At 41.7% G+C, this 20,340-nt stretch overlaps 1 protein-coding gene and 1 long non-coding RNA gene across 2 annotated transcripts in view; both read right to left on the minus strand.

Moving 5' to 3' along the window:
* The window catches only part of LOC144765671 (uncharacterized), a 164,693-nt gene extending 154,649 nt beyond the window's left edge, over positions 1 to 10,044 (minus strand). The window contains exon 1 of the mRNA XM_078650333.1: positions 10,023 to 10,044. The gene's annotated coding sequence lies outside the window, so the exon portion shown is untranslated. The remainder of the gene's footprint in view (positions 1 to 10,022) is intronic.
* A 3,243-nt stretch (positions 10,045 to 13,287) lies between these two features.
* Positions 13,288 to 20,117, minus strand: LOC144775057 (uncharacterized). The gene is made up of 3 exons (XR_013600545.1): positions 20,046 to 20,117; positions 15,202 to 15,255; positions 13,288 to 13,332 (listed from the first exon to the last, which is right to left on the minus strand). It is a non-coding gene; the product is annotated as an uncharacterized LOC144775057 (long non-coding RNA).
* Positions 20,118 to 20,340: the final 223 nt, after the last annotated feature.

Raw genomic sequence — 20,340 nt, forward strand, 5'->3', positions numbered from 1 at the left:
AATGAGAAAATACGATCAGGTAATGTTACACCTGAAGAAAAAGGTGCCTGCAAAGGAAACTGATTGGACCAAGATAGATAGAACCACGCAGGAAAGGGATGAGACTGTGCACTCCTTTTATGAAAGACTGTTACAAGTGTTTAAAACATACAGCGGTATAGATAACATCGAGATGAAGGATATGACCCACTTCATTTACAGGTTTGTAAACGGTTTAAGACCTGAAATTTGCCAGTGGATCAAAGACAATAAAATCTGTTGGCAGTCAAAGAAGATTGTTGAGGTCTTACGGTACGCAAAGTACTGCGAAGACGAGATGGCTGATAAGCGAAAGGCACTGAAAGAAAAGGTAATGTGGGCACAAGTCAAACTAGCTGAACAACAGGAAAAACAATTGGGTAAACTGAATAAGAATTTTCAAAATCAAGGTCCTGGGGGAGGAAGGAAGCCCAGAGTGAAAATGAATCGAGAGGAAGCCAAAAAGAAGTTCCCCTGTCACCTGTGCGGAGAAATAGGGCACTGGAGAGACGAGTGTCCATATGCTCAAAATAATAACCCCCAAAACACTGATTTAAATCCACAGACGCAGAATGAAAGACCAAGAAAGACCCAGCAACAGGTAAAGGCGAGTCAGTTGCCTCGTGCTCCTAAACCGAATTATAAAGGGAAGACACCGCAGGGTGAAGACATAGAAATCTGGGGAGGACAGGAGGATAAAAAAGCAGCAACTTCGCTATTTTTGTTGAGTGATACTTTCCTTTGTGACGATCAATACTGACGGTGCCTGAGAGGGGGGGACGAGGAGTGCGTGCTTGGCGCCTCCTTGCCGGTAGACCAGTCAGGGCCATACATTGAAGGAAAGGTTGAAGGCAATGATGTCACATTTCTGTTGGACACTGGTGCTACCCGTTCTACTGTGAGAACAGCAGACGTTCCAAACCTACCCCTCTCGGGAGAAGCAATCCAAGTAGTGGGTGTATCCAATCAATTGATTAGTACCCCAGTTACTGAGCCCATGGAGATTGCAATAGGGAACTTCAAAGAAATGCATAGATTTGTAGTTTGTGACACCAGTCCAGTAAACTTACTGGGACGTGATTTGTTGTGCAAAATGAATTGCACCATTTTTTGCACACCAAAGGGCGTCGAAATTCAAACCCCAGACGAGTTTGGAATATACAAATTAATGTTAATCAGACCTGACTCAGAAACTAAACAACTGACTATACAAGACTTACCCGAAGAACTCCAAAAGACAGTGAAACCAGAAGTATGGGACTTTACTGGAAAGGATGTAGGCTTGATGGCAAACTTTGACCCAGTCAAAATAGCCATGAAAGAAAATGCAGTTTACCCCAATACCAAACCTTACAAAATGAGTGCAGAAGTAAGAGCAGGAGTTGCCATTGAAATAAAAAGATTATTAGAAGCAAACATCATACAAGAAGTGATGAGTAGCCCATGTAACTCACCCATAATTGGAATTAAGAAACCTAGTGGCAAGTACAGGGTAGTGCAGGACCTGAGAAAGGTAAACAAAATCGTTGTTCCGTGTTGTCCTATTGATCCAAATCTAGCAGTGATGCTGTATCAGATTCCCTGGGATGCTAAGTGGTTCACTGTGATTGACTTATGTCACGCATTCTTTTCAATCCCATTGCATCCAGACAGCAAATTTCTTTTCTCATTTGCATTCGACAGTCACGTGTTGAAAAAGTGCCTTGAATCTTTAGTCTTACCTGGAAACTCAGTTTTGGTGCAATATATAGACGACCTCTTGGTGGCGTCTAAGAGTCAGAAAGACTGTGTTGTTCACACCATTGCCTTACTGAATCACCTAGGTGAAGGAGGACATAAAGTATCACCTGACAAATTGCAGTTCTGTACCAAGTCAGTGAAATATCTGGGGCACCAGATAGAAAAAGGTATCAGAAAAGTTACTTCAGAAAGAATCAGAATAATTCGAAACATGCAGTTACCAAATACTCAGAAAGAAGTCAGAATGTTCCTAGGTTACTGCAGGCAGTGGATTGTGGGATTTGCAGTCCTAGCCAAACCTCTGATCACAATGACGAAAAAAGGAGCAAAGGACCCAGTAGAATGGGATGATGAAAGCTTAACAGCATTTACTAAATTACGAGAATGTCTGTGTACAGCCCCTGCTTTAGGGATGCCTGATTATTCCAAAGAATTTGCACTGTTTTGTGACACACGAGATAATTGTGCACTGTCAGTCCTGACTCAAGAGCATGGTTTGACTAGACGTCCAGTAGCATACTTCTCTGCTACCTTGGATCCAGTGGCTGCTGGATTGCCTGGATGTCTGAAAGCAGTAGCTGCAACTTGCACGAGTCTTGAGCAAAGCGAGTCCATTGTTATGGGACATCCTGTAACTGTGTATGTTCCACATGCTGTTGTAATTTTACTGACCAGGACTAAACCCCAGTATCTCACCCCTAGTCGGCTGACTAAGTACGAGAGGATTCTCGTAGGTGCTGCAAATGTAGTCATTACTCAGTGTAACATTCTAAACCCAGCAACCTTGCTACCTGAGTCAATGATTGCAGAAGCAAAGGGAGAGGTCGAGCATGACTGCATTGACCTGACTGAGTTCAGTACTAAACCACGCCCAGATATCAAAGAGATGCCCCTACCTGTAGAAGATATCGAGCTGTTTGTGGATGGCTCATGTCTGAGACACGAACTTGTAGGCCTAAGTGCTGCTTATGCTGTAGTCACGGTATCACGCACTATAGAAGCATCCTGTCTATTTGGAGTAAAGTCTGCACAAGTAGTCGAATTGGTTGCATTGACAAGAGCTTGTAAAATTGGGAAAAATAGAAGAATAACAGTATATACTGACAGTCAGTACTGTTATGGGGTTGTGCATGACTTCGGCCAATTGTGGCTGCAGAGAGAGTTTCTGACTTCTTCAGGTACTCCTATCAGAAATGGAAAAGTTGTACAAGAATTACTGGAAGCAATCCAGTTACCAAAAGAATTGGCAGTGGTCAAGTGTGCTGCTCACAAATCTGGCACTGATCATGTGACAGTAGGAAATCGATATGCTGACGAAGTGGCCCAACATTGGGCCAGACATCGAATGTCTGTAAACATCAAATTGGGGGGATATGGAAACAGCTGCCAACTTATGGTGTTTGAGGAGGTGCCTACATGGGAGAAATTGTGAGATTGGCAGCATGCTGCAACACCAAAGGAAAAGGAAAAATGGAGGAAGCTTGGTTGTCGACAGAGAAGTGAGGATGGTATCATTGTGGGCCCTGATGGTATGCCTGTGTTGCCTAGACGCCTGCTTGCTTCTATGGCCAGACTGATACATGGAGATTCACATGTTGGTAGGGATGCCATGGTTCGGGTTTTCCAACAAACATGGTACAACCCGAAGTTCAGGAAAGTAGCAGAGTCACTTTGCCAGAAGTGCTTGACATGTCAGCAGTTCAACGCTGGAAAAGGAACCGTAGTTGAAATGGGAAAAATTGGGAAATCAGGAGGTCCCTTTGTAAGATTACAGATAGACTTCATTCAGTTGCCCCTTTGTAAAGGAATGAGATACGTCCTTGTCATTGTCTGCCTGTTTTCAAAATGTGTAGAAGGTTACCCAGCCAAAAAGAATGACGCCATGACTGTAGCCAAGTTGTTACTGCGAGAGCTAATACCTAGGGACGGGGTTCCAGTCACAATTGAATCAGATAGAGGTGGGCATTTTCAGAATGAGGTAATCGATCAGCTCTGTAAAGCATTCAAGATTACACAAAAGCTGCACTGTGCATATCGTCCAGAGGCTTCTGGAGTAGTGGAACAAGTAAATGGCACTATCAAGTCAAGATTGGGGAAGATGTGTGAATCTACTGGCATGAACTGGATAGAGGCTTTACCTCTTGTTCTGATGGGAATCCGAAGTATTCCAGACCGAAAAACAGGCCTGAGCCCCCATGAAATACTGATGGGAAGAGTGATGAGACAAGCATGGGTACCAGGATACAAACTGATAAGCATTTCTGATGATTTGGTACTTGAGTACTGCAAGCAACTGGGTGACCAAGTGCGTTCTATCTCTCGCTAGATTGGGGAAGACGCCGTCGCCAGTCCAACAACTCCAGTCCATAAATTGGTTCCAGGCGATTGGGTTGTACTCAAGAAGCATACTCGTTCAAATTGCCTTGCACCGAAGTGGGGAAGACAATGCCAAGTGATACTGGTGACCACGACAGCGGTGAAGTGTGCCGGCGTTCCAAAGTGGATCCATGCCAGCCATACCAAGAAGGTGATCAGAGACGAGAAAACTGACGCTGAAGGTTGTCCAGCTGAGGGGTCTCCAGACGTTGGTCCTGAAGTAGCTGATGACGAACAACCGAGCACCAGTCAAGATGAGTGGATACCCATAATCGACCTGACTGATGACCCAATCAGAACAAGAAGTCAAACCTACGCAGACAGAGAGTGGAATAGTGAGGAAGAGACAGGAATAGGAGAAGACAATCAGATTATCGAAATCCATGTCAAATCTGAAGGAGAAGAAGATCAGACAGGGACAGAACAAGTGATCGACACACCTCCAAGAACTCCTGAAATTGAAAAGGGACAGATAGAGATTAGGGCGAAGGTTCAAGCGGAAGAAAATAAAAGGTTCGAAGTGCTTGAACAGGATCAGATAGAAATAGATGAACGTGTTCAGGACACAGAAATTGAAACGCCCAAAAGTCAAATCCAGTATTCTCCTGAACAAGGCCAGCTTAGAAACCAGGCAGAAGAAATAGATGTAAGATCTGGGACTAGTCAGACAGGAAGGGAAGAAGCAGAAGCAGAAGTGCCACAAACAAACGAGAATAAAAGAGCGTTAGAAGAAAGCCAAACCACAGTGCCAGCTAAAAGACTCAAGAAAAAGAAAAATAATGAACCAAGATTTATTAAGAGACTGAGACTGAGACTAAAGACAGTAGAAGAAAAACTTGAGCATAGAAGGAAAAGTTCGCGTATAGCCGAGCAAGCTGGAGAAAGCTCCAAAAGAAGAAGTGATTGAATAAAAAGACTGAACGAAAAATATCAAGATCCTGAATGGACTTATTTGATATTGGAGGAATTTGAGGATCTTGAGATAACTGACGAAAGTGATGAAGAACAGACAGCTGATCAGTCTGCCGAAGAAGACGAACCAACCTGAAGTTGCTCAGAGTAAGCTACCTGTGCAAAGTTACAAAGAGGGGTTGAGAACTTCTTCTGAGCGGAAATGTCTGATTCAAATGTGAATGGAAGGCCTAGACGTAATTGTTGTAAAACATGCTGCAAAGTATGCATATGTAGTGCAGCCATAGTGTTAATATTATGGATAGGACTAACAGTTTTTATTCCTTATATGGTGAGCAAAAATACTAATATTGACCCTACACAGACTGTGACAAAAGAAACTGAAGAACTGACAACACAAAGTGTAGAAAGACGTGAGAAAGCACTTAGCATTAGATAAACAAGATTTGACTTAGAAGCACCAGATGAGGAGGGACTGCATTATCACGGAATCAAGAACCATACACCTTTAAATGTATTCGCAAACCTTTTAGTGCATTATGTAGAAACTATGGAGATAGAAGATTGTTACGTGTGCATGAAGCTACCTACTTCTGTAGCTGAGGGAGTGACATACCACCATTTGCCACTAACATATGGAATTTCCTGTAGCATTTTAGCTAGCTTATTTTACAAAAGAGGACCGTTACAGTATTACTACTCTAACTCAGACGTGATATTTTCTGAACTTCCTATACGTGGAAACCTGAATCCTGTACATACCAAAAGTGACGTGACACGTTATATGGGAGAATACTTTCTGACTATAGGTACAATAGATTTAAATGAAGCACACAGAGATAACTTGACCTGTTCATTACATGAACAAGAGAAAATGTTTTTAAACATGGCAGAGAAAAGAAGGGAAAGTTTCCAAAGAAAGGCAAATGATAAAAGACAGAAAACTCCTAAATGGGCTGAAAACATGGAAAGCACCTCAAATGGTGGGGCTGGTCCTGCTTTGTTGCTGGATTTCGAGAGGAAGGGGAAACTGTGTCTTCACCGAGAAAAGACTAGTTATTATAATAACATTTTCATTGGTTCCAGTCAATGTGAACACAATTACAAGGTAATTGGAGGTTGGGGTTTCAAAAATGGGTCAGAACCTGTGTTTCCCGGAATTTATTATATATGTGGAAACAAGGCTTATTTCAAATTGCCGGATCACTGGTATGGAAGCTGCTACTTTGGCATTGTCTTCCCGAAAATATACCATCTGAATAAAATTGCTGGAAGCAGTGAAAACACTAATGGCTTAGTGCGTAGTAAAAGGGAAAGCGTAGGTGAAATAATGGGTAGTATCTTTAGTGCACTGATACCTGGAGTGGGAGTGGTTCTAAACACACACAGAATTTGCAAATTGTCAACGATAGTGGATCTGTTGTCTACTGACACAGCTCATGGATTTCTATTGGTCAATACCGAAATGGTTGCGATCAGATCTATGGTTTTGCAGAACAGACTTGCTCTTGACACCTTATTAGGGAAAGAGGGCGGAGTCTGCCGGATGTTGAAAGCGCAACATTGTTGCACTTACATACCGGACAAAAGTGTGCAAATCAAAAAGTATGTGAGGAACATTACAAATTTGTAAAAAGAACTCAAACCACTGGAGGTTGATAGTGCCTGGAAGAGACTCACTGATGGTCTCTCCGCTGTAGGTCATTGGTTTTCTAATTTAGGTAAAAGTTTCTTGTTTAAGGTACTGATGCCAATTGCAGTAATAGGTTTCATCATATTCCTCATATTTGTCTGTTGCAAATGTCGCAAACACCAAAAGAATTACACTGTGAATAAGAGAGGTGTGAAATGGAATGTGGATGAGCTTGAATTAGAAGAACTGAATAATCGGATTTATAAAAGGGTGAAGAATTCTCACCCTAATAAAGAGGTTAAAGAAAAACTGAATCGAATGTTGGAAGAAATTGAAATGAACAAAGTGTGAAAGTTGGCATCTGATTCCGTTGATTTTAGTGATGATAGTAAATATCATCAAAGAGGGGATTGATGGAGCAAGGATTCGCATATTTCGCGACTTGCTTGGATTCATGAACCTCGAATAACTTATAACAATATAATTCAACCTGTTTGTCTTACTAATTCCCTTTATTCTGACATTTGGGTGTCCTAGTGATGCTTGCCTATATGTTTTCTAACTCAATAACGCTCGTAACTAAAATGGCCGCTGCTTGGCGGGGTTTTCTTTCTGCGCATGCATTAGTCACACTCACGTGACATGACGTACTTGGAGTTCTGGTGGGAATCTGTTGCGCCTGCGCATTGGCTTTTAAGATGGCTGTCTGTGTCCTCACATGGTGAAGCTTGCGCTAATGTTTTATGTTATTGTCTGTTTGCATTAAAACTCTCACGCAATAGTATATTTTAAGTAAAGGGGTATAGAGTAGCTATTCATGGTATACAGTGTATTCACTTATTTCTATGTTTAATTTGTTTTCGCTTACTTTTCATGTACCGCGATATTGAGGGTCTGATGGGATGCTCGAGACTCCATATTAAGATGCTTTACTGCGCATGACAGACTTCGGCCGGTGACATTGAATGACTGCCAACCAGAGGTGGCGGCCAAAATGTGCCTGGGAAGATGCACCTTCACCCAGCCAAAAAAGTCGAAATGTTCTACATTTGAAACATTTGTATTTCTTTCTTTGTATTCTGTAAAATAGGTCATGGGAACCCCAAAATCAATAGGCGGTCCCAGAATATGTAAAACCCGGCTAGTAGAAGTCAAATGTGATTGGTGTGTTGACCTATCCTACTTGAGGACCAATCGAAATTGGGGATTCTTACACTTGCAACATTTGGGGGGTGGTACACTGACCCGAAAACAGTATAACTAGCCTAGGTTTAGCTAGAGAAATTGTCCGACTTGTCCGAATAGCTGACCTGTCACTGACCCAACGCACTCAATAGGTGACTGAATACAGAGCGCTGCGGAGCACTCTGTCTGAAATATCCATAGACTCAGAGGTTTTACTAAACCTTAAGTACTGGCGAAGCACTTTGCTGGGGAGTTCGGTAACCCAATCGGGGTTCTGGCCGATAGCTGCAGAGAGGGTGGAGCGCAGGCGTTGCTTCCAAACTGCGGGTGCTGGTCATTCCTTGGTGGTCCTGTCCTGATCCTAATCTGGGTTTCCTGTCCTGTCCTGGGGTGTCCATTCTGCACCAGCTGTCCCTTTGATGACTGTCCTTCCTTGGGGTTTTTCCTGTCCTTGACTGATCCGTGGCCAGGGTTGGTCTTCACACCATTCTAGGTAAATATAGTACTGAAAACTCTATACTGCACCTTCTATTTTCTGTCTTTTGCTTTAATAAAGACACACTTTTGCGCATAATTGATTTTCCATGCTTTCGCAAAGCTACTGAATGAAAGCTCCTACGTTATTGCTGTTTCTAGTATGTTTCTAAGTTACCCTCCCTTTAAGCACATTTCTCCAGACTTGTTTATGAAATATAGATGTGGTTTTATAATTATTTTCTTTTTAAGCTGATTGAGGTAAGGTTCCTAGAACTATAGCGTGTTCCAACTTTTTACCCTTCCTATAGATGTATAGGATTTCTAAATTCTCACCCAACTTTTGAGGTATTTCCCCGTAGTGAAATTCTAGTACGTGCATAAATTTGCCCATTTATAGTTATCCATTCTTGAGTTCCATTCCTGAAAATCTGCTTAGCATATTTTATTGTTCTTATCTTCCTTTAGACTCATAAATGGTTGCCCTGATTTACTTTCTTTATGGTTATGTGCTTTTTATTATCTTGGTTATTGATTGCTTATTGGTAATAAACTGTATGCTTTCTGAATCTGAAATTTAGATAAAACTTTTAAAACTTCCCAGTAGTCTGTGGTTATTTTATGAAATGCAGAGATATATATAAAGGTTCGTATTTGGTTGTCTGCCTTTTCTTCACAGCTAGCTCCCTGATTCATCGTGGTCATTAGGTACCCGTAGCGGCGGATGGGTAAGTCGGGTACAACAGAACACATATAGGAAGGAACTGGGTTACTGATAGTAGAGTGTTAGGTCACCTGATTAATGTGTATGAAGAAATTGAAGTTTATGGGCCCGATACATATGTGGTGAAATTGTTGGTTGGGTGACCTGCGCGCTCTATCAGTGCCACCCCAAAAGATGAACAATGAAATGATGGACACAGTAGGTCATGAAGTGAGATGTTTAACACAACAAAAAAAACAAAGGTGATGGTTGCAATTCTGAGGGCTTCATTCCAGGCCATTATTTTTCAACCACTATGCAAATTCAGACAAGGATCAGCTGTAAGCTAGTCATCCTTGATCTAGTTCCATTAGGAACAGTTCAGCCCAAACTGATAGGCCAGGTCCCGTCCAAATGGGAACACAAGCAAACCCAAATTGTTTTTGGCAATATTTAGGCCTCCCCAGTGAGGTATAATCTGAGTGCGGGCCATTTTCCAGGATATCTTTTCTTGTCCACTCTGTCACTCCAGACATTGACTAGCTATAAATAAATCAGTTTTAGTCATGCTCCAATCAGATACACATTCCATCCCAGTACAATACTTGACATTAGGCTTTACTGACGATGTGCTCCAGCTACACAACCTCCCTTTGTCTGGAGATTACACACTTCACTTTTCTCTTCAACATTGCTCTTTTTCCCACCATCACATATTGTATTGTTTATCCAGATGTGATATTAAGGGTCCACACCATGGTGGAAGGTCATAGGGCAACCATTCAGAGGGTCTTAAATTTGCTACAAATGTGGGAACAATAGGCAGATAAGTTGTTAAACTTCAACTATTTGGCATCAAATAAAATGCTTGTACCAAAAGTGTTATAATAATCACTCATTGAACCTTTCTTCACAATTGCAACTGTACAGTATGGCTTGAAAGATATAATAAAAACATTGGAAATTAGATTAGGCACTTACCCCTTTGGCTTAATATATATTTCAACTGAAAAAGAACACAATTCCTGTTAGTTGCAGAATGACATCTTCTTTGTTGCAACAGCTATTGTTAGTGTGGTGAGGCAAGATTTTTGTTCCTGCTAAAAGTTAGGTGCATGTTTTTTGTCTTATACATTTTGGAGGAAGCAGAAATCATTTCTGACACAGCTCACACAACACTGTTTTGGAGGAACAATTACACATCTCCTGCACAAATGAACAAACATTGGCAGAAGACAAGGAATTAGCAACAATACTCATTCTGCAGAATAATTAAATGGAAGGTGAAAACAAAATAATCTCTGAAGCTAAAAAGTGAGTGTTTTCAAGTGTGAAATGTCTATGCAAGATATTTTTTATTCTTTTGCAAAAAATGAAATAAACTAGATCTTTGCTTTGTGTAGATTGCTCTTTACAGTAGATGTATTCCATTTTTACACAACACTTCACTTAAGGACAGAAGTACTTTAGGGCCGATTCCGATGTTGGACGGACTCAGGTCAGTCCGACATCGGTCAGGAGCCGTAACCAACCGACCTGCTGTGCTCGGTTACAGCCCGGCAAGTATGATGCGACCGAACCCTTTTCGGTCGCACTCGTATACTTCACAATGGGAGTATGAATTCCGAGCGGAATACATGCCTCCATTGTGAAATTCAGGGGTGCAGTTCATCCCTGCACCCTGTGGCCAGCACCCCAAGGTGCCTGACACCGGGTGCAGGGATCAACGGGGGGCACCATAGGTGCCCCCAGGCCGCCAATTGGCAGCCTCACACCCATGGGGACCCTGCTGGGGGCCCCCAGAGACAGTTTCTGACTGCCTTTTTGTGCCGGACACACCGGCACAAAAAGGCAGTAAAAAACTGCCTTCGTACTCCCTTGGTCGTAAAGAGGCGACCGGGGGAGTACTGAAGATTTCCGGATGGCAGACGGGCTCTCTGAGCCCGTCGTAAGCCATCCGGAAATCTGAGTCAGATTCTATTCCAACCAAGCTCATCAGAATGGCTTGGTTGGAAAGGAATCCGTCCGACACGTTTGGATTCAGTCGGAAGGGCTCCGAACAAGGTTCGGAGCCCTTCCGACCGAAATCGGAATCGACCCCTAAGTAGGAATCGATTTATAGAAGACGGTCGGAAAATGTATACAGAATTTGTAGACCGACCTATGCACCAGGGGTGCAGTGGAAATATAAGGAGCCGTGGTGAGTCAAATAACACTCTGCCTAATGAATATTCATTAGACAGCTCACGATTCGCAGTTTACTATGATTGGCTACAATTACAGTGATGGTGTCCTTCCAGAAATTGCTTCTCACAACGATTATTTTTAAAGCATTCTGACTTCCTTGAAAGAAACAGGGCTGCTTTCCAAAATATTTTCTGTGAGTTGGTCCCTTGTTCCACTTACTTCTGTCCCCCGAATTTTGTATTCAGACTCACAAAGGGAAGGAGCTCCAAAGATGACCCCTTCCCTTTTACAAATAAGTTATCACCCCTGTTTTGGAGTCAAACTCTTATGAATGGTATACAACCAGATTACTTTGGTTTGGACGGGATGCTCAAAAAGACCTCTTCCACACAGTGATTCATAAACCAATTCTGAACTCATTTTAAAAACTGGTAAAACTTTTCTGAAAATTATTTGAGCAAATAGATAAAAACGTTTTTGCTGTTGCAAACCCGCACATTTTGTGAATATGAGGATTTACCACTGTTCAAAAGCTTTGTACATCGTGCCCTGTACACATCTATTACTTATTAACCCTGTTCAGATGAAAAACAATCTAATGCAATCCATTTTTAATCACAAACCAGTCTTGTTTTTACAGCACTCGATGTTGTGATGTCCTCGATAATCTGCACTCCCACTTTGCACACAGTAAAAACAAAAGGATTTAGATAAGAATTCACCTGCTGCATTATGTCCATTTTCATTCTATTCAGATGGTCCAGCTGGAGTAATCAAAAAGTGAGAATAGAACTTTATCAAAATGTGTTGAATATGGTTGGACTTCACACACACACACACACAAATGCACGCATGTATACACATAAACACACAAACATGTGCTCATAATTAGTAGTCATATACCAGCCATCCAAATCAAGATGAGCAGAGGCCAGCCCCATTGCTGGAATAGGCCCTGCTAAGGATGTGATCCATAGGTCATGCCATAGCCCTCGCCATATATCTTCTGGACCAGCCCTCACCTCATCAACGCTCTTCTCAGACCACAAATCATTTCAATACATCACCCTAGGAAAGTCAAACTCAAACTGAGGACAACAAAATTTTAAGAGTCCACTGTCCAACTCAAATATGCAATGTGTTCCCTAAGAGTATACTTATATATTTCCTCACCATGAATAGCTCCCAGTACATACTCAGTAAAGGCTCATGCTGTTCACCTTACAAAGAATCATAACAACCGTTGTGATGCCCTTTAAACTGTGATTAATATTACATCTGCGCAAAATATAGGGCCTAGTGAATTAAATATTTCATAGTCATATCTTCAGTTCATGTCCAGGTTATCAACAAGAAATGCCTGTCTACAAGAGATGTGTGTACAGCTTGAACTTCAAACAAAAAAAGCCACATTAGGTCATGTCATAAGGAATCAAGGGGCTGGCCATATGCTTCCTATCATTGCCAAATTTCATGTTTACATGTACGTTTCCTGTTCTCTTAGCAAGCCTCATCATGTAGGAAGTGTGGGACTGCTGTTTGATACCCATTCTGGTATGGTAGGTTACAATTCTTGGACCTTTTCCCACAGTGAGAACTCCAGAATATTTATGAGAGCCTTGTCATACACTTTTATTAAACATTTTCAATATCTTTAGAGCTAAAACCTGTTTATTTAGGAAAACATTCCCCACACATTGTCACATCTCCATTATGTAACAATGTAGGCATTAGGTGAGCAATTAGGTCTTGCTCTTCTACATACAATGTACACATAGAGAGTCTGAGCACAGTATGCACAGTCGCTCTGACCAGCAGACAATAGAAGCACACAACAGAGCTTTATCGTGCTTTGGGGGATCTTTTCCCTCCTACCTCGAGAGATCTCCGTCACTCTGGCCAGCAAACCTTCATTTCACATATGGGATATTTGAGAAGAGAAAGCCTAAGGTTTAGTTGTCCTATGTGATCTATGGAAGTGGGGGAGGTATGAAACCCAGAGAAATCGCAGAGAGACCTGTACCAGATCCCACAAAACCACAACAAATTTACAAAGACTCACCCTGTGGTCCAAATAACAGATCTCTTCCTGCAGCGTGGCGATCTGTAGGTGTGGAGAATGGAGAAATGCTAGACATAAACAGCGGTAGCACCAATGTAGAGTTACAGAGGTATGGTATCCAAAGTATGTCCAGAAGGTCCAGATCCATACCAGATTTTGAGGATCACCATTGACTATATATATATATATCCATATCTATCTATCTATCTATCTATCTATCTATCTATCTATCTATCTATCTATCTATCTATCTATCTATCTATCTATCTATCTATCTATCTATCTATCTATCTATCTATCTGTCTATCTATCTATCTATCTACATATATACATATATACACATATACACACACACAATTATAATATATATATATATATACACACACACACACACCCGCACACACACACACACACATAAGCTCCCTTCAGATTCATTGGATTTAATTTGATCACATTTGTATCCATTTTGATACCCTGTAAATCTGACATGGATCCCATCAATGATTATATATGCTGGGCATCCAATTTATATTTATGGTATGCCAGGTTAGGAGATAAATCCTAATCAATCAACATTTGGCTTGCACTACATAATCTGTTTGTTAAGAATTCCAAATCCCTAAATCTTCTTCCCTGTTGGATCTAGACTTTCTTTTATAAAATTCTTCAAACAGAGATTTAGATGATGGACCATTTCACAACATCAGGCAGTCTGTGACTTTGATCGTGCTGAATTTATTTACATACTGCCTTATTCATACCAACAGGTCAAAAACATAAAGGACAACAGAGAAATAAAAAATATCTGAGGAGTGCCTTTTCCGCAATTACATAATACAGAATTATGACACAGATAACTGCAACTTGTGCCAAAGTTCTAAGTAACTATGTGCCATGTGAACCTTGGAAACAATGAGTGGGCCCCCTTTGAACAAAGTCAACATTAACACTGGTGATCTTGGAATGATGCTCATGTGATTGACAAAGATACCAAGAAACGAAAAGACAGATCAGAGGAGGGTAAAGAAGAACTAGAAAAGGTAAATGGAGTGACAAGGCAGGCAGACAATGCCCAGCCTTCTCTTTTTAGAAACAAAATGTATTGATATAAATTGACCACCCTCCCACTCATTGTGGAAATGAGAGGTTTAGATAGTAATTTGAGGTAGGGCAGTTGATGAGTGGGACAGAGGAGTTTTGGTGTATGGATTGGATTGAGATTCTTTCCGTATATCTGTAAGGCATATTGAAATTGTGGAGCTGGCTGCACAGGTAGCAGGCTATGGATTTGTTCTGAAATTGGTGGGGCCATGTTTAGTTAGGTGAATAGCCACATTAGAGGAGGGTCTGATAGTCATGTATGTGTTGCTACAGATCAGCCACTTCAGGGTGACATCCATCAGGAATAGAGGGGAGAATGAATTCATGAGTCTCAACCGACTACTGGTAGATGACGGAGAAAGTGAGCTGATAGGCCAGACACGTGATTCAATTGGGAAGAGGGCTGATGAGTCTATTGGTGAAGAGGCTGTGGAGGAGCTAGGGTGGGATATGGCAATAGTTGAATTTATATATAAGATGCTGAGGGGATTTAGGTTTGAGTTATGACAGGCTAAGGGAAGAAGGGGAAGAACTTTATCTGGACAGCAAGAGCACCATAGAAGACCATAGCAGAAATAGTGCTGTGTGGAAGAGATGCACAACTGAAATATCAAAAAAGACCACCTAAGGAGCAGTGCTATATATAAGAGATGTGCCTGATGGAAATTCAGTGAGGATGGCAAATGTATTGAATATTTTTACAAAGAGAAGCCCGGTGTAAATACTGATCGCCTGAAACGTATGTTTTAATGGCAAAGCAGCAAATGCAAAATTATACCTCACTTCCCCAGAGTGTCATGTATAGCATACCTCACTTTCAAGCATCCTCCTTTCTTCATCCGGAGTGTAAAGCTTAGGTTTTTGCTTTAAAAAAAGAAGGCAAAAGAGTTATTAAACACTGCACAAAACTGAAGATTGCAACTAATTGGTGAGCTGAAAATCTGAGAAACTGACACTCTACAGCCCCAATTACTGTTGGGGCAGAAACGATGCTCAATTTGCCGCACCCCACATATATTCTGACTTCACAGGGTTCAGTATTTATCAGGTGAGATAAATAGCACCCAATTGCAATTCCTGCATGAAAATGGGGCATAACATGCAGATTTCTGTACTACCTGCGCCAAACTCCTCACATTCCATTATCTATCTGGTTAAAATTACAGGGGTAGGTTGCTAACTGCTGAACCTGTAACAGAAGTTACTGGACTTATTGGAATTAGTTGGGACATACATGTGAGCTTGCAAGCTCAACATCCCTCTGCATTTTCTCAGAGGCCCTTCGAAAAGAAAGGACAAATCGGAAAAACTCAGGTGTTGAGGTTTTCAGTAATAATAATAATCATTCCAAAAATAATAAAATAATGATGATAACAATAGTAATAATCCTAATAGAAGGAAGACGAACAAGAAAAAGAAGAAACAATGTTAACTCTTACTAAAACCCGACTTAGTGGTATGATCGGTAGTTAGTCTTGCTTGTTCTCCACAATTGATGTTGGGCAAGCCCAGGAGGCACTGCATCGCCAAGAAATAGCCTGACCTTTGAGAAGCTTTCTTGGAATAACACTTTAGTCTCCAATCACTTCAACTCTCATAATCGCCTTTGCTTTCAAATACCAGCTAGAAACTTGGGTTCAGCCACGACTTGGCATTGAGAGAGGCCACTTACGGGGACTAAACTATTTATCTAGCACCCCTCAAACTTCACAACAATAATGTAATGGACTTACAGACAAAAATGTGCAAACTGATTATCACCACTCCCGCCTCCTGCCTTGATTTCAACTATTCCTCATTTGAAGATATATCTTAAATGTTCCTCCCTGAACATTAACCCTCTCTATTGCCTAATAGTTCTCTCTAACAAACAGAGCACTGATGAATCCATCATCCTCTTAGAACTCTTTCTCCCAGCTTGTTCTTTTCAATGTATGATGATTTCAACCTGGCCAACAACTGTCATGCCCAAGATCCATCGCTTGTTGCCCACTACGTGACCTCTTGGGTACTCGGACACTGTTTACCTGATTGCAAGAAACTTCAATGCCCACTCATGATAATAACTCAATAGCTATTATCACCTGTTGTTATAACTCTTCCACCTCGAATACAAATGTATCTGCATCATCTGCATAAACCCAGATTTTGTATCCGTTACAAAGTATAAGTCCTCCTTTCAATCTATTTCATTCTGCCCCTCTTCCTCCTGCCCATAAGCATCTGAGGAAGTCAGCAGTGAGCTTGTCCCCCATTCTTCATAGTCCTTGCATACTGCCAATCCCTCCACACTCTGCACCTGGCCATGGACCACCCCTCCAATCCACGCTATGAAAACCAAAATCCACACCACTTTCCCCCATCCAAGATTGATGGGAATCGAGCACCACTGAGATTCTATTCAACTACAAATATTCTCTCTCCTTCCTCCCCTCTGACTGTGAACGTGCTGTATGCAAAAGGGCATCAACATGATTAAAACTGGATAAGGGAGATGAGAGACATTAATTGTTAAATGTTCAAGGCAAAACATTGTACACCAAAAAGGGAAAAGTAATGTAATGTCTCAGGTCTCGGTTGGTAGGAACCTAGGTGTGATTTCAAGCTGACCACAAACAGCAGGTTGGTCTCACTGGTCAGCTCATGTACGGTTAGCCTGTTCTATGACCATGAGGTGTGCCCTCAAAGCAAGTATAGGCTTGCTGTCCATGCCTTATGTAAGTCACGTAAAGTACTGGTGGCAGCAAACTGAGTTTTGTGAATCATTAGTATGACAAGGCCTTTTTCTCTGCCTCTACACATACTCTCATGTAAGGTTCTGCTGTTGGGTTATGTGAACCCCATACTTTGTGGTGGTATTCCATTTGTGTGTTGAGTGCACATGTATGCAGTGGCTACGTAGCATATGGTATGAAGACTCTGTGTAGTGACAGTCTGAGTGCTGAATCTTGTGAGGTCTAATTTGATAGCACCTGGTTTAGCCTGGTGCAAGATTGAGCACGAATACCTCTTCCCCAGGCAGTGAAAGTGTATTGTCTGGGGTCCTGTCACTGGAAGATGGCGTATCAGACACAGAACGGAAGGAGGGTTGAGAAAAAGAATCCCTTAGAAATCCAATCAGCTCCTTGTTAGCAAAAGGCTGCAGATTACTCCTCCCTGAGTACTGCTATATGGTGGATGGCATAGGTCGGTCGTAGGCTCCAGTTTCTGCTTTCAAGATGATGAGGTTTCTTGGCCAGGCCTGCCATTTTGTCTGTCCCTGATTACTGCTTCAGGAAGGCTGATGACTTTCGAGCAAAAATATAACACTTCATTTTGTCCTTATTTAAGATGCATCTGCTTGAATCTAGCATACTTTTTACCTGCTTTAACGAATAATCATACTTTTAATAAAAATGAATCGGCATAGCGCCAAGAAACCTATCTAGGTGAATGCTGCACTTTATAAATGCCATAGCTGTGGGAATCATCACCTTGTACAAAGGATGTGTCTTAGGAGCTGCAAAAAATTACTTTTGAAAGAGAGCCAACTAAAATCAGTTCTGAAACTGCAGACAATAGATCCACATCCCTTGACCGAAAAATGTATATAAAAGTATAATCATATCCACTCCACTGTGTTCCAGTTCTAAGGTCTTCTTAACTAAGGGAGAGAATGCTCAGCAGTGTACATGGACTGCCGTGTGACCAGTGCTGGCGTATGCATGACAGCCAGTCTCCCGCGATGAGAAGAGCTCACCAGAAGTTTGCACTTTCTGCTTGAATAGCTGAGGCTCTGCCTAACCTTAGAAGCCCATTCGCCTGTTGAGAGAGGGAATGAGTGTGCCTCACCCTGCAAGAAGAGAGATCCTTTAGGAGAGAGGCTGAGTGTGTTCCAGTGTGAGGAACAACTACGGACAGTGAGCAGCTACAAGGGAGCAAATTCATGAGCAGGAGTGTAAAACCGGGTCCAGCAGCCTCCCTGAGCAATTCTTGCCATGAACTGCACCAAGATTTTGAAGTTGCCAAGCAACATGTAATTGGCATCCTGCGGTGTGCCCAGGAGACTGACGCTTATGACAATGTCAGAGATTCTTTCTCGTCAAAGAAGTAAGAGCCTTATCACCCTGGAGGCTGCAACAGTCATGCACCAACCTACTGACAACCGGCACAGAGGCTGCAACCGTTATCCAAGGATACGACCATCTACACTTTGACTATTTTGAGTGAACTGCACCTGTGCCCAGTCAGTGCCTAGCCAATAAACACCACCAGGACACTGCTTTAGTGGGGCAAGGGTTACCAAAAGGGTGTATTGCCTCATTGAATTTTAGAAACAGGATTTCAAGGCTCTGTCTGTTGTTTGACTGTTGTTTCCTGAGCGCTTGTGCTCCACATTGCCTCACTGAGAAAGCTTTGACCGCGTGCCCTTGCTACCCTGGGAGGCACGTGCAAAAAAAACCCGTGGTAACTAACTTTATAGATGACAAGAGTTATAAATAGAAATAGATGAATCCCTCTGTTTCCCAAAGGTTCCATATATGGACCCTCCCTTCCCCAACAAGGGTGGCAGAGGCCCGCTGGAAGTTGGAAATACTAAATACTGTGAATATCAGGACGCTGGGGAATCAAAAAGGGGGTGTAACTCCAATGCAGTAGTAAAGCTTTGGAACAAAAAGAAGAGTAAGAAACCTATTGGTATCTGATAGGTGGAAACAGAATATCTGAACATTTGTTTAATGGGACCCTACATTTTCCACTGTGATATGATGACAACAGTAATTCTCGTGACAGATTCTACTCTAACACACTACTGCAAGAAAGGATTTGGAAATCGTTCCACAAAACAGATGAGTTTCCATTACCTCCCAACACGCCCCATTTCATGAGCAGTTTATAGTATGAAACTGCTCAGCAAATCAGATGCATTCGGATAATATATCATTCTGATTGTGTGGATGGATTTCAAAGTGATATAAGGTTGGACAGAAAGGTATTGTTCAAAAATGTAACTGTTTCCTTTCAGTACTGAGGTACATTGCAAGTATTGTTTTTTAAATCCATTCATTGAAAACAATAATTTCCTACAAAACACTTGCTGACATTTGTGAAGTGATTGCACCACAGACTAAAAGTAAAAGCAGACCAAAGAGTGAATGCACTTCCAGTGAATACATAACTCACATGTGTCCAAAAACACCCAAAATATTGTGCTGATATATATGCTAAAGTACCCTCAGTTATTGAGCTGTCAGGGTATTGCAACTCACTGATGGGTTCAGTGACCATATACCAAGCCATGAGAGCAAGAGCCATTATAAGCTTAAGATAGTGCAGTGAAAATATATTGTGCAGAACACACATGGCAGCCTTGGCAGAAATCGACTGTTGCTCTTTAGTCAGATTTCTTTTTGTGAAGTTGTTAGATTGGAGAAGTAGCCATGGGGTTCTTCTCTGGAGAGTGAGCTCCTCACACTAGCTTCAGATGTGCATCTCTTAGCTAAAGAAGACATAAATGCTACAAAGACCATGTGCTGAGTCAGCCCTTGGTGTCTATGTAATGAGGACTCTGATTGCTTGTGCAGCAATAAGGAAGGTAGGTGGATCTGGCTTTAAATAATTACTAATAATGTGATAAACATTTCCTCTGAGGTCTTATCCGACATAACATTTACCTGGGCAAAAGCTTTCTGCAGAGGATTCCTCTTTGATGTGCTTGGGCAACCCTGCATGTTCTTTCCGTCCTTGAGATGGTCCCTGTATTTAGTGAAATGTGTAGAACAAACATGCAGATCATGTGCATTATTATTAGATAGAAATGTCATCAAATCTACACATAACTCTCCCCTGTTTACTTGTTTGGTTGTGTAAATGGTCAACATTATAACCCCCAACGTTTGGTCCTTGTGTTTCCTTTAGTGCTTGTTAATACTACCACTTGGAAGATATTGCAAAATTTCAGGATTGGGA

The sequence above is a fragment of the Lissotriton helveticus genome, chromosome 1_1 (genome assembly GCF_964261635.1).
Source record: "Lissotriton helveticus chromosome 1_1, aLisHel1.1, whole genome shotgun sequence".
Taxonomy (NCBI): Eukaryota; Metazoa; Chordata; class Amphibia; order Caudata; family Salamandridae; genus Lissotriton; species Lissotriton helveticus.